Source organism: Condylura cristata, unplaced genomic scaffold, assembly GCF_000260355.1.
Source record: "Condylura cristata isolate star-nosed mole 26May11 unplaced genomic scaffold, ConCri1.0 scaffold00007, whole genome shotgun sequence".
Lineage (NCBI taxonomy): Eukaryota > Metazoa > Chordata > Mammalia > Eulipotyphla > Talpidae > Condylura > Condylura cristata.
This window is the reverse complement of record NW_004567108.1, coordinates 37,464,284-37,476,252: the sequence shown is the minus strand read 5'-3', so window position 1 is coordinate 37,476,252 and position 11,969 is coordinate 37,464,284.

Below are 11,969 nucleotides of genomic sequence, written 5' to 3'. Positions count from 1 at the left end.
GCTACCTTATTTATCAAATAAATAGGATTTGTTGCTGAAAAAAGAACACAGAATGTTTTTTCCACCTTGGGCCCCAAACAAGTCTTCCTCTGGAGCCTAGAGTATGACCTAGACATGTGAAGATTGTCACTGGGGGACAGGGTCCAGCCCCTAGACCCAGGCAAGCCCATGGGCTTTGCTTTAGTGTTCAAAGTCCTATCCCACCTCCAATCAATTTAGAAAACATCTATGAAGAGCAGTCTACAGACATGCATGAACACAGGTTTATCCTGGTCTTGGAGATTTGTCTGACCGGGCCAATAACAGCATTCTCCTCCCTGTTGCCATCCTCACTGTGGTCCATTAAGCCAGTCCTCATCAGCAGAGAGGCTGGCCGCCTGTCACGGACGAGATTGTGTCCTGGCTAAATCACAACACAAATGGCCCTTGTCTTCTTGCTACAGGGATCATGTGCTCAAAAGAAAGGGCTGTGCCACAGAGAGGAAGCAGCACTTATCGTAATCACCAGACATGCACTAATAATGTAGCCCCAGTGCCAGCCTTCTGGATAACACCTGAGCCTTCTCCTCTGCCCAGAGCACACCCACACCCTTACATTCACATCAATGGCGTGTTCTTTCCTCCTCTAACAGACTGTGAGCAGCCCAGAACAGCCCTCTCTCTATTCCTTCTTTCCTCTGTATTCTTTCTAGAAGGGGGTTGATGTGGTTTTCTGTGCTGAGCTAGCTCACCCCATGACCTGATTTTCTGTCTTCAAGCTTCCAGGCCTCCTTCTTAGCTCTGGTCATGAGTGTCCTCATTCAGTGCCATTTCTGCTAACTCTAGACACTACTACTCTCCCTTCATCCTTCAGGACACAGGTCAATAAGGTCTCCTGAAAAGCAGACCTGTACTAAAGTGAGGGTTGGGCGGGGGGGTGGTCAGAGTTACAATGTAGAAAAATGTCAAAGAAGAGAGTCAAATGCTTAACAAGGGACCTCCTGTGAATCATTCTGTTTTAGCCTCCCTGTCCTAAAGCTGCTGCTCTCTCTAGAGAACATTCTCCAGAGAACATTCTTCTCCATTCTATAGCCCATGGAAAAGAAACATTTAAGTCCTTTTGTTCAACATGCATCTCGGCCCTAGCCCAGGACTGCCAGGAACATCCTTTGCGCGTGACCACAAAGGCCCCTTAAGCCTTTGGGGGCGTGGGAGGAAGCCCTTGTCTTGCCAGACTCACAGTGTGAGAGCTCCCAGCCCCTGCCCCTGCTGTTTTCTTTCCCTCTATTCTCTAGCCTCAGCAGGGAAGTACAGAAACAATAAAGACAGGGGAGGAGATTCTTACCCCTCTTCTCTCACATGAAGGCAGAAGTCACCACAAAGCTTAAACATTTCATCCATGGAAACCCATCTCACGCCTAACACACTCATGAGGGCTCTGCCCAAACCTTTATTTGCCAAGCCCTGAGTCTTGCAGGCCCACTCTGTCTCTCCCACCCCGTGTGAGCACACAGCCAGCTGAGTGGTAACATCATAGCTTAGCAGGCCCGGCTGCAGACAGCATCTTGCTGCTTTGCCCTGGACACTCTTTGCTCAGTCCCCTGTGTTCAGCTCTAAGCGTTTGTAAATGTTTACTGTACACAGACTGAACAAACATTTACAGTGAACTTTCGCACAGAACCCAAAAGAGTCCCCTAATTCATAAAAGTTTCTCAGCGAAAACAAGCCCACTGAGTTTAAGGTGTGCCCGGGTGCCGGCTGCAAGCTGAATGACTCTTTTCAAAAGGCCAGAAGGTCTGGCTACAGCAGTGTCCATGTTTGTGGGCTTTGTGGGGGTTTTACAGAGAGGACTACCATTTAGAGTACAATAATCTTTCATGCTTCCCATAAATCAGAAAACTGCATGTATCAAAGAGGGTTAGGTCACTCTGAGGGCTCCTGTCTGGAGTTTAAGAACAAAAAAAGAAGACATGCTATATGCAGTGAAAGAAGCAGAGGGAGGGATGTTATGAATTGTTTTCTGAAAAATTCAGCTCAACAGTTCCAATAGGGCCAATATTTAGGCTACAATATTTGGCTGCATCTATTATACAATTTATCTTCCTACAAGCAGACACAAGTGATCTGACTCAGTGCCAGTTTATTTTTATGGTACTAAAGTAGTCTTTCTTTATAAGCTCAAGAGATTTCAAAAGGGTTATTTCGAAGGAGGGCACCATTACTTTGTCCACTTGTATGCTTGGCTTTCACTCATTCTGGATTGCTTTTGTTTGATTTTGCTGTTGGGGTCAAATAGGGGCACTATTTATAAAATGGACAAGATCATTTCAGTTGTCTGAGTACCTTGATCATTCGTCCTTAAAATGGGGGTGTCAGATTTGGAAGCTGACAAAGATAGGTGGGTTAGAGACCTGAGTCACATGTTTAGGCACAGGCCAACATTACTTGGAATTCAATTTTAATTAGTGGGGAAGAAAAGGAAGAGGAGGTGGAGGAGAAGGAAGAGATAGGAACTTCATTTTCTACCATTGCTTTAATCTTTCCCGTATTTCTTTTCTTCATGGGGTGAGAGACAAAGAAAGTTATATTGAAGAATTATCTGTCCCAAAACTCTACTAAGACAGAGAAATAACAAAGTAACACAAAAACCCTCTCCAAGACCTCCCACCCCAGATTTTCCCAAATCACTCAGCTTTTCCTACAACTTCATCAGCAAATAGTTAGTGGTGACCCACAGCATTCATCTGAAAGATTGTAGTGAGCACACATTAAGCAATTTCCTCTCAAAAAGTAAAAAGCAACATAAGTAGGAGCTTGCCAAAGGTTCTAAGAAGAGCTTCAGAGTCAGAGCTAGAAATCAGCTCCAGAGACTCTGGCTTTCCTTAAGTCTGCCCAAGAGGAGACAGCCAAAGGAGTGGCTTTGGTTTGAGCCAGTGGAGCTGGTAATGACAGGCTGGACTCACCATCAGACTCCCTGCTCTTCCTCCTCTCCATTCCTGGGGGACAGGGAACCCTACCAAGGTCACCCCTACCCATCTTCAGTTGAAGATCAGGTTGCAAAGCCTCTTTTCCAGACTGAGGCTGCTCTGGGAATAAGAGTTTCTGGAACATTTCTTCATGCTCACCTCTCCTGCCATGTCCTGATCGGATGATATTCTGTCTTCCTAGTGCCAATAGTCAGAAATCACTGATGCTTCTGTCAAATGCCTGCTTGCTATCTGGATTTTACCCCACCATATAGCAGGTTTTGCCCTGACTGAGCAATATCCCCATGGCAAGTGAAGACTTCTGTAGAAAATGATGTAATTCGACATGGTGATGTCAGAAGACCTAGAAGGAGTCAGTGCTCTAGCTGTCACGGAGGGCTAGAAGCAGTGGCTGTGGCCAGAGAAGCCAATAAAGGCCTCAAATAGGAATCGAACCTCTAGACTAGTAGGTTGAGGATGACTGTGCAGGTGGATGACCAGAGACAAAGCGATACCTTGGCTGGATGGGAAGGGGAGAAGCAGATAGCATTTAGTCTGTGCAACCTAGCGCCTGGCCCCTTCTTCCCTCCTCCCCACTGCTCACCTCATTGGTCACCACAGTCCAGCCCCCGAGGCCTTTAGACCATTTCATGATGATCCCAGGGCTTTGTCTCGGAGACTTTGCACTCACTCTCTCTCTTCTGAAATTCCTCATCTTCAGTATCCACGTGGCTCCTTCCCTTCTTTCAGATCCTCCTTTGAATGTCACCTTCCTGAGAAGCCTTCCGGTCCACTCCCACCTCTACCTCAGTGCTCTCCCTCCCTTCCCTGCTTTAGTTTTCCCCACAGCATCTGTCACCACTGACGCTTGCTATATTTTATCTATCTTTTTAATTTCCTGACTCCCCCTCCCAGAATGTGTGTTCTACGAGAGTAGGCATTGTGTCTGTTTTGCTTGCTGCTAGAATACCATGGGCACATCACAGTCTTTCCCTGGGTATTTGTGGAATTGATGAATGTTGCTCTCTATGGAATTGGAAATAACCATCAGCCTTCTTCTAAATGTTTTCAGCTCTGCATACTGATGGATTTTTTCCATGGCAACAGAGCTCAGATGATCATAAAAGTCAACTGGAAAATATCATCTGCTGCACCAACACTTGCTCTATTTCCAAGCTTCCTAGGCAACATCTATTCCATAAATCAAGAAATACTCCTATTTGTAGAATTTCTGAGAATAATCACTAAGAATATCACCAGCCATGTAAAGGTTCCTTTTTCGAGGCAAGTAGAAACTACCCATTGAAAAAAGTCCAACTTACAATATGATGGTCAAGAATTCTGGCTTATACAAGGTCCTTGCAGACTAGGCCCTACATTTCTATAATGTTTTTTCCTCAAGGAAGCAAATATTTTCTGCGAGCCTCCCAGCAAGCACAGAAAAGTCTCCATTGGGTATCCTTATCAGGAAAAGCATTGCCCTAAATGGTCTAAGTGTCACAGATAGAGCTTATGGAGGATGTGACAAAGCCCTGGGGGGAGGGCCTCTGGCATGTGGCACTGCCCTCCAGGACCAGACTGTATTGGTGGGGAAAACATTCAACTCATCTCTCCAACTGGAAATAGGAAGATTCCCTGGGTTCCTGGCTTAAGGAAAATGTAAGAAAAAAAGAAAAACAGATGTCTTACATTAAAGAGTATGGCATTTGTTTTATAATTCTAGAATCAAAAATACCCTGAAGTTTCCTCTTGCTCTCCCCAAGTCCTGTTCCTAACCCTTTCTTCACTATCCAAAATCAGGAAAGACCCAGCATAAGATCTTTGATCTTTCCCCTTAAGATGAAGCAATTCTAACACAGAAGACAACCTCTCCAGGAATTCATTCTTTCCTAGACCTATTATAAATCTGCATTCTAGGGTGTAATTTCAAAGAGACTGTAAGCCTTTCTAAAGGATTTAGCTAAACCAGTTAGTGACTGTTTTCTTGACAAGGACTTCCATACCCCAGAGGTAGGACAGAACAACAGGATGCACAGAAATTTCCAATCTTATCTACCTAGCAACAGCAAAATAAAGGAACCCTAAAGGGGCTTTACCAATAAAAAAGAACTGTTGGCCTCTTGTTGCCCTTTCTGGGCCCTGCCAAGAATGACATCATCTTGCTGGATTACTAGCAGGCCCTATCAGCAAGCACCATCCCATCAGTCACATCAAAGCTGCCCCACATATGTTCATGCTGGTCAGGGAAGCCAGTTTCCCTCAGCATCGTGCCCTGCTTTAAAGATTCCTTAGATGGTGTTTGGACCTGAGAGTCATTGCTAGCATTATTTTTTAAGTGTGGAGGGAAGATTCATCAGGACACCATGATGACAGATCTATTAATATAAGAGATTTGGATATACCTATTCTTCCTTAAATTAAAAACAAAACCAAACAGCATCTTTGATGAGCCCTAGATGAGCACCGAAATAGCAAGGCCAATATAGATGAGTACTTGACAGGACCAACTTGACAGGCACCTGACAGGAATCAGGTGAAAGATTTTGTCTCTGTCTCTGCTCTTACTAGTCAAGTAACCTTGAGCAAGTTACATGACCTTGTCAGGATGCAATTTCCAGAGTTCTAAAATTTGGGTAATGATGGTACTCACCTCATAGGGTTGTGTGTTGAATGAATTAAGTTATTAATGGGTTGTGTGTTGAATGAATTAAGTTATTAATGTAAAGCCCTCAGAGTAATGTTGAATTCAGAACATAAATGCTATGAACGTTAGCTTTCATTATTAGACTTTTATGAGTTGTCACATTCTCTCCCAAAAACACATTAATTTAGACTTAACCCCCCAGTACCTCAGAATGTGACAATTGATTTCAGAGGTAATCAGTTAAAATGAAGTTATAAGGATGGATCCTAATCCAGTATAACCAGTATCCTTTTAAAATGGGAAATATGGATGCCCTCAAAAGAAAGACTGTGAAAGACACCGGAAGAAGATGGCTACTCAAGCCAAAGAGGGATCTTGGAATAGGTTTTTCCTTTAAGTACTCAGAAGGAAACACCCTTCAACACCTAGATCTCAGACTTCTATCTTCTCTGAATTGTATTTTTTTTTATTCCTATAATGTTGGTTAACCTGATTGTATATGATGGGGTCTAGGTTCACAACCTTTCAGATGTATGTTACCACACCACCGAATCTCTATCAACATAAGACAGTACAGAAAGATCTGGGAGCTACTGTGGGTCCAGTCCAGACCACCACAATAAACCAAATACCATAATGAAATAAGTCACACAAATGTTTAGTTTCCTGGTACATCTAGGAGTTATATTTTAGCCTATTAAGTGTGTAATTGCACTGTGTCTAACAACCATTTTAAAATGTTAAAAAATGCTAGCCATCACCTGAACCTTCAGAATGTCATAATTTGTTGCTAGTGGCGGGTCCTACTGAAAGAAAAAAAAAAAGGCACTAAGGCACTATCCACAGAATACACTAAAGGGAAGTGCAAGCAAACCAGGTTGGCATGTACATGTCTGTTCTCCCAGCTGACAGGTCTGTGGCACTTTGTTAGGGTAATGCCACCAAAGGCACATGTTGTCCATTCTCAGATTCTAAAGCGGGTCCTTGCTGACAGCTTGAGTGAGAACACTTGCCAGAGTGGAGCACAGGCCCCTGCCCTCTTCCAGCACCTCAGCTGCCAGGCCCTTCCCGCCTCAGCCCCAGCAGGGGTCCTCCTGCTGTGCCAGCCCCTGCCTGTGGGTCCACACCCAAGGGGCAGAGCTGGCGCCTGGCTGTTATTTCAGAGCATGTACAATTTAACCCACAGTGGCAGACTTGGAACGGACATTTGCCCATAATTGCTGTGACCTGGCACCAGGCTTTATCTGAAGCGGATGTTCCACTGAGTGTGCAGATTACAAAATTCGAGATAAAGTTTTCTGCAATTTCTCGTGAGCTCATTCTGAAAACATGTGACCAAATACATTGGGTTCATTCAAGACATTTGGGGGAATTTTAAAGTCCAAGCGGAGTCTAGTTTCTTCATCTGATCTGTTATGATCCTGTTTCATAGGAACCATTTGCCTCAGCAAAAAGGTGTGAGAGTTGGGGGTGAGGACAAAAAGGCAGACATTGAAAAAAATAATAATAAAGTAACATTTCATGGATGTATCTGCAGCTGTCTAAGAGAGGAAGCAGACTTAATGAGTTCGATGCCACCAACTGATTCTTTCCATGGACTAAATGAAATTGCTTGTTTAAGCATGTCTCACACCATTCAGAAGGATCCATCGCCACCTTATGTTCACTAGATTGGGGACTGCCAGAGATGTTATAAAGGACCACCCCCAGGGACTCTGGCTGGGCTGGACATCAGCCTGTGAGGTCCAAGCAGTCTGTAAGCAACACTCAACAGGCTGGGCCGTGGGAGCTGGATGCCCTCCTCCCAGGTGGCTTCTGACCGTGTCCTGAGTGGCTTAGCACCTGCCATTCAAATGTGTTGTGGGTGAAAAAGTGAGCCCTAGAGAGGTGACTTTTATAGAGCTTGATTTTTCTAAGCGTTTGTGGGAAGAACTGAATACATGAGCTTGGAGGGCACTGGAAATTTCCAGGGTAAAATAAATGCCTCTCAGAGCAGAAGCTCAGTTATGGTTTCTATACTCTTTTTTAAAAATTATTTATTCATATAGAACTGGGGTACAGGCCAGAGATGCGGAGGGTGAGAGGATTCACCAGTGACAGAACGGGGAGCAGAACAGGCAGATCAACAAAGTACACTGCTGAGGGGAGAAGCGGGCGGGTCAGGAGAGGTCTGCCGCGCCATGTGGATCTCCTCCAGGGCAGGCGGGGATCGAACTCATGTGTAAGTGGCTTAAGCTTCTTAGTGCTGTGCTTTAACCCACCAGGGAGGGCTGGTTTCTGTACTCTTGGCCAAGAAAGGGTGAGGCTTGTGGGGCGCAATTCTTTCTTCCCTCCCACATTTCTGCCTCTCTTGGCTGGGTTCACATTGGTAAATTTATTACTTATTTTATCATCTGATGTCAGTGAGTGGAGGAATTAGATCAACCTCTGCGTTTGAACAGATTTAGTACAGGGGGTGCGGAATAGGAGAGAGTGTATCATTGGTTCTTAACGCTGATTGCACATAAAAATCACCTAGAGCACATTTTAAAATATCTTTCCCAGTTGTAACTCCAGATAGTCACATTTAAAGGGGCTAGATGGGGGCTCAAGTAATAACAGCTTTTAAAAGCTCCCCAGATAACACTAATGTGCAGTCTGGGTTAAAAACCTGTGAAGTAGATTCTCACCTTAGGCGATAAAGCAGCAACCCAGAAAGATTGTGTCTCAGCCCCTGATTGCAGCCCCAGCCTCACTGCCCTCTCTTGGTGCCTCTGCGGAGGTATGCGTGGTGTTGCTGGAACTAGGAAGATGACCTCCAAGGGCAGGGATTGGAGTCAAAAGGGCAGTGGAGACCTCGTTAAACAGGAAAAGACAGTTCAAAGAGTTTCTTTCAAAAAAAAAAAAAAAAGATTTTTTTGAAAGATTCTTTCCAAAAAAAAAGAAGATTCAAGTGGATGAGAATTTCCATTCAAATCTGGAGAGGCAAGAGGGCAAGTGGGCTTTCTGGAAGTCTGAGAGGAGAAAAGCTGGGTTAGCCGGCTGTGCTGTGAGCCCTCCCTGCGTCCCAGCACCACTGCCAAGTAAATAAGGGGGTGCAGAACTGGGGGCCTTCTTGCGCTCCTGAGAATAAATGAGGATGTCAGTTCATCTTTAACACTTATGTTTTTGTGGTGTGTGCAGCCGAGCCTTGAGCAACAGGAATTTGAACTGTGCAGGCCCTCAGAGGTGTGGCCTTTGAGGCTTTTTTTCCTAGCCCAGCTTCCCGCATTGATGGTCCAAACAACTATGATATCAGTTGGGTGAAGTCCCAGATGTGTAATCTGTCCTATGGAGGCCCACCAAAATGGCTACACTCAGATCTCTGACTGTGTGGGGTTAGAGTCCCTAACCCCACTTGACTAAGGCTTTGCGGTGACTGTCCTGGCGTCCCATGCAGGTGTTTGTTCTCCTGAAGCTAGAGAGTGTGGCTGTCTTTATCATTCCCACAGTCCTTGAAACTTGCCCAAGTCAGCTGGGCTAATGCTCCCTACACGTTGGGGTCTCCAAGGGCTGGCTCTGCTTGAAGCGTAGTCCTGCTCATTGAGCGGGAATAATGGGGGACAGGCAATCATGGGGGGCGGGGTCTGTGTCTTGCCTTGGTGATGCCCTTCCTCCTTCTGATGTGGGAGCTAAGTGTACACATAAACAATCAATGTCTCAGAAGGATAGAAGCCGTCAGCGGAAGTCTGGGATGGCAGCCTTTACTTTTGAATTGCATTTAAGCCCCATAATTGGGAAATAAAACCAGATTGGCTGTTAAAGTGCTCAAAGAAGGATTCCTGAGGAAATGCCTAATCCCTTGCCTTTGTCAGCCAAGCCTTTAATCCTGAGCGTCTCTAGCCTGTGAGTGAGGGGAGAGGGCGGCCTTCAATCCCAGGCCATGATGTGGAAATACCAGCATCAGAAGGGTGGCTGTATCCCACTGGGGTCTCTGGGGAAGAGGAGCTGCATTTTCCTACTTGCTTACATTTTACTTCTGGGCATAGTTCCTTCAAATTCCTTAAAGGAAGAAGTGATTTTGCCACCTGTCACATCAAGGCAGTCACCACCAATAAGTGTGTGCACCTCCCGGCAGCCCTCTCAGTCTCAGGGAGAGAGGCTGACCGGCACCTGGGACCCTCATCACACCCGCACTTCCCCCCGAGAGCTGCAATGGCCCGTCCTCTCTGCAGGGGACTGTGAGCTCGATGAGCTAGTGAGGGAGAACTGGGCCTGGCTGCTGTGTCTGCATTCAGAACTTGCCGCTTGAAAGTGGAAGCATTTCTCCTAGCGGGTTGGATGTGACAATCAGGAATAAATAAAAACTGTATGAGACTTGACATTTCCAGTAACTCATTTTCTGAAGGAGGTAAAATTGGTTTCGCTAAATGGTTGGGCTCTTACTTGCTGCTCCTAACTACCACTCAAAGTGCTGGGAATTTCCGAGGAGAGAGAAAAATCATGGAAATGACAGTTCTGGGAGGGTGCGGGCCAGGAGGGGCTGGCGGAAGCGCCATCCTTTGCTTCTACTTCCCTGTAGCCACAGAGGTGCCTGCCATGATTTGTCCAGTCACATGGCCTCGTTTACTCTGGAGTCTGGTCTGGAAAGGTGCCTTGGTCTGCTTCATGTGTCCTCTTCCTTCTGCTCTCAACTCAAGCCTCTGGTTCTCATGAAACTTGCCCTAACCCTATGCAGCTCCCCTATGCACACTCCCAGTTAACTGGAACCTCACCCTAGCATGAATCAAAGTCACAAGTTTCCTTTGCTGATTATCTCCCTCTATAGACCAAAAACTGTTCTCCTTACAATTTGATTCCCATCACCATCCACAGTACCTGGTACCTAGCAGGTATTCAATATTCAAGTGAATTACTACTTATAAGAAGATTTATGTGTAGAAATATACTTTCTGAAGACTTTTTCCCAGAAAAATAACCATAAGTTTGAAAACTATGGTTCATATCAACACTACTTCCTTCCACTCAAACATACACAGACACACATACACACAGGTAGGCTGACAAGCTCTGATCTGTGGGTGAGTATGGATCATAAATAGAACCACTGTAACTGGTGTTACAGTGACTGAGCCATGAAACCAGCCAGCTCCCACTTACCTAGCCTAAGACATAGCATCAGTCAATAAAATTTGAGGGCCACAAAGAGAATAGAAAAGGAAATGGTGTCTGGGGAATGGAAAAGGACATGAAACCACAGAACTGTGCTTTGGGGTTATAACATATTAGAATAAATCCTTAAGGATCTAATCTTCTCCTTCAGAAGTCTGATCAACAAGGGCTCCTGACACATGTTGGCGCCAACCCTACTTATTAAAGCTATCCACTGGCCTTTTAAGGAGAACAACTCCATTCCAGCATTCTGTGTCATTTGGTTAAAGGCATAGAAAAATGCATTAAGAGATGGGCTACAGACTATTTCCTGATAGTGGAACTTTATGGAGCTGGCTCCATCCAGATCCTCCTGGGAGGGAGGGGGATGCAGAAATGTCATCAGTAACTCAATGCCATTATTTCTGATCGCAGGAAAGGTTGGTGACCTGATAGGTTGCTTCCCATGCAGCTGAGTGTTTAAAAATAGGAACTGAAACTATTCATTTCAACCATTGTATTTACTTGATATTCATGAGTAAACAGATAAAAGAGGTCAGTCAAGCCAACTGCATTTGTAAACAAAACTCCATGTGAAAGGAAGGGATGGATGGAGAAATGGATGTGGATGGATGGAGGAATGGAGGGATGGAGGATGGATGGATGGATGAATGGATGGCTGGATGGATGGATAGATGGATGGAGGATGGATAGATGGATGGATGGGTGGATGAACAGGGACTCAGTCATAAAGACCAGACAATGGTCTGGCTTCACATATTAGAAAACATACAAGGCTAATTACTACGTACCAACAGTTTCAATCTCATAGAGATGCTATAACAACTAATGAAGTAATCCATGTTGAACACTTGGCCTAACACACAGAAAGTGCTACATGAATACCTACATGTTAATATATTAAGATAATATTAAGAATAAGGCAAAGGTCAGAAAGGAAAGTGTAATTTCACAACACCCAAATTAGCTCCTTTCTGAATGATTACAGAAACAAAATACTGAAGTACTATATATCTCCTTTCCTTAAAACATCTTTTCTAAAATATATTCCTACCCCCATGCCCACTGAATCCTCTTGTTTTCTTTTAAGCTGTTTTGAAAATGTCTGCTTGCCTGTTTTCAAAAGTGATTCTTGCTTTGAAATTATGCACTTAAGAGAATTATTGGTAAGAAACATTTTGAGTAGTTTGAATACCATGAGTCAGGAAAAATTTGAGTTCCTAGGATTAGTGCCTTTTGTGCTATTGAAA